Genomic DNA, 3702 nt, shown 5'->3' on the forward strand with positions numbered 1-3702 from the left:
GTCATGAAAGAGAAGATGAGGTGTATTTATTTATTTATTTATTTATTTATTTATTTATTTATTTATTATACACACACACACACACACACACACACACACACACACATATACATATATTGTTTCTCGCCGGCTGTTGGTGGGGCATGCCTTTAATCCCAGCACTCGGGAAAACAAAAAAAACAAACAAAAAAAAAAGACAGGGTTTCTCTATGTAGTCTTAGAGCCTGTCCTGGCTCTCGCTCTATAGACCAGGCTGGCCTCTAACTCACCGAGATATGCCTGGATCAAATTTATTCATCTCTCTCTGTATCTCTGTCTCGCGCGCGCGTGCGTGCGTGCGTGCGTGCGTGCGTGCGTGTGTGTGTGTGTGTGTGTGTGTGTGTGTGTGTGTGTATGTATGAGAGAGAGAGAGAGAGAGAGAGAGAGAGAGAGAGAGAGAGAGATGAAGTTATGATTCAGACACTTGCTAGGTCACAGAGTTAAAATGTTTTTTCAGTTAATGTGTGGCTGGCTGCCATCTTGTCTCACCAAGATGGAAGCAACCATGTGTAACCCCAAGGAATATATAAATCAGAATGACAGGACCAGTATCATACCCTGTATTCACACTGAGCTGTCTAATAATCATAGTAGTATCTCTCTCTCTTTTTAAAATTAGACTAAAGATGATTTGTTTCATTTTCTTTTTTCTTTTTTCTTAAATCTCCAACTGATAACCACTGGAGAAGAAAATGTTGTTTTTCTCTACAACAGAGTCTCACTACTGAGTATATGAACCACACACACCTCAGGCCTCAATTGGATTTTGATTGGGTGGGTGGAGAGAATCTGGAAGGAGTTATGGAAAAGCAAACCATGATCAGAAGACGTTGTAGGAAATAAAAAAAAATTTAAAAAAGGAAGGAAGGAAGGAAGGAAGGAAGAAGTCATCCTATGAAAAAAAAAAGTCTCCACCTGTAGTGGGTATTGTCTCCACCCATAGACCTTGGTTGGGCTTTCATCCTAAAAAATTTTTTTTTCTTTTTGGTTTTTCGACACATGGTTTCCCCTGTGTAGCTTTGGCTCCTTTCCTGGAATTCACTCTGTAGCCCAGGCTGGCCTCGAACCCAGAGATCCGCCTGCCTCTCCTTCACAAGTGCTAGGATGAAAGGTGTGCACCACCACCACCACCACCACCACCACCACCACCACCACCACCCGGCAGGCTATCCCAAAGTTTAAACCTTCTGTTTCGAGATTAATAATGATTAAGTTTTCCTAACAGCAATTTCTGAAGTCTCCGGAAGGAAGATGGGGCCCCACCCACAACAAAAATTCTACCTGGTTTGGGTTGGCGATGTAGCTCAGTGGTAGAATGCTTGCCTAGCAAGCACAAGGCCCTGGTCCTCAGCTCCAGAAAACAAACAAAGAAACAAACAAAGAAACAAAGAAACAAAGAAACGAAGAAACGAATGAATGAATGAATGAATGAATGAATGAGTGAATGAATCTACCTGGTTCATAATGATGCTATTGAGCCGTTTGGACTATAAACTGCCCAAGATAGTTCCAAAAAGGTGTAATCCATCCATCTTACGCATAACATCACATAAACCACAAAAAGGAAACAACAACAACAACAACAACAACAACATAAATAAATAAATAAATAAATAAATAAATAAATAAAACAAAGTACAATAAAATAAAACCAAAAAACAAAAAAGAACGCAGCTGAACTTTGTGACTGTAAATGTTAGGATTCCAGCCACTCCTCCAGCTATGTGACCGCAAGCAAGGGGGGGGGGGGGTCTTAACATCATCTGTGCGCTGTGTAAGCCCACATGCACACGTGCAGGGGAATCCTAGGAGGAAAGAAAGAAAGACAGAGAGAGAGAGAGACAGAGAGAGAGAGAGAGAGAGGGAGGGAGGGAGGGAGGAGAAATCATCTATTCAAAATAAAAATTCCCAAACCCCTCCAAAGAACAAAAAAAAAAAAAAAAAACAACCAACCAACCAACCAACCAACCAACCAACCCACCACAGCTGTGAGTGTTAAGTGTTCTTTTCCCGCATACGCAACCCACTCCCAGCCAGCCAGCTAGTGTGCAATTCTGTCCCAGGTGAGGAATATCCAAAATGCAGAGTGTTTGGGAACGTTCGGCCTCATATTGGACCAGTCTATGAGTGCTTGTCCAACGGGTCCCCAGAGGAAAGCAACACTCACGGGGACAGTCTCACTGCTGGACAGCAGTGAGTGCAGAAGAAACACACTGCTGGGGCCTCTACTTGCAGTAGTGATGATCCTCTTGGCGGTTTTAGTGCCGCCATTTTGTCAATCATGCATGGGACAGATATGATCATTCATTCCTGGGGTGGGGGGTGGGGGGGACAAAAACAAAAACAAAAACAAAACAAAACAAAACAAAACAAAACAAAACACCCCAACATTCTTTGGAAGCTAGCTGATGCATCTCAGGGGTCTTGTCTGGAGATGATGCCAGCTCGATATTTGGCCAAGCTCACCAAATGATCATCGTTGTTATGTCTTGATGTAAAAGTTGGGAAAGAAGCTACGCCTGACATACTTGTTTTAAGTGGATGGAGGTTAACGTCGGAGGATGGGAGAAAAAAAACATGTTTGTGAATATGGGAAAACATGCCCGCTCGCTTTTTGACGTGTATCGGTAGGTAGGTAGGTAGGTAGGTAGGTAGGTAGGTAGGTAGGTAGGTACACTGGTATGAAAGTAACTCATCTGGTGGTCAGACACTTGATTTCTTCGAGACGCCGCAGCAGCCCCTTCCATATATCATATCGAAGTTAGGAAAGGAAAAGGGGGCTCCAGCTAATACGGTTATGGGATTTTAAAGCGCTTCATCTCTCTGTCTGCCTGGCCAAGCATTCCCCGGAGACACAAAACCATTCATGAAAAACCAAACCGGTGGGTGCAACCGACCGACCGAACCTCTCTAGGTCTGTAGGTGTTTCATAACCAGTCTCGGAGAGACTGTCTCCACCACCCCCACCCCCACCCCACCCCCCCACCCCCCCACCCCCACCCCCCACCCCCGGCCCCACCCTCCACCTCCCAGGTCAACCAGATCCCAGGAAATCTGTCTGTGGGTGCGCCATTTTCATCCGCGGGGAAGTGGACTGATTCTAACCAGTGTCTGTTCTGGAAAGAGGAGGGACAACAAAGAGGAACCAAATTCCTCCAAGCTTCCAAAAGAAACCATCTGAGATGAGATGTTACCTGCTTGGACATCTGTTATTCATGAATGATTCTCTTCCTGATAACACTCTTTCTGAAAGTGTACAGGACAGTGAGTTCTAAAACACACCCACTAACACACACAGCCATAAGCCGAGGGTGGGGAGTAGGGATTTGAGGGACCCATGAAATTAAAAGTCAACAAACAACCGGGAACTCTTCATTCTTTGGTTTATTTATTTATTTATTTATTTATTTATTTATTTATTTATTTATTTAAGTATACCGAGGAAGAGGGCAGGGCATGGGTGGGGTTGTAGGGGAAAGAGATGTCTTCCTAAATTTCTTCTTTTGTTGTATGTGTGTGATTCGTTTCGTGACTCGGGGAAGGAAGGAGGACAGTTGCAGTCAATCCAGACCGGCAAGGTGGATGGATGGTGGATCCAGCCTGGATACAGAGCAGAAGAAAATAAATGAAATGAATTGTTTTATTCAAACAAACAGCCAATAC

The sequence above is a fragment of the Peromyscus eremicus genome, unplaced genomic scaffold (assembly GCF_949786415.1).
Source record: "Peromyscus eremicus unplaced genomic scaffold, PerEre_H2_v1 PerEre#2#unplaced_630, whole genome shotgun sequence".
NCBI classification, from domain to species: Eukaryota; Metazoa; Chordata; class Mammalia; order Rodentia; family Cricetidae; genus Peromyscus; species Peromyscus eremicus.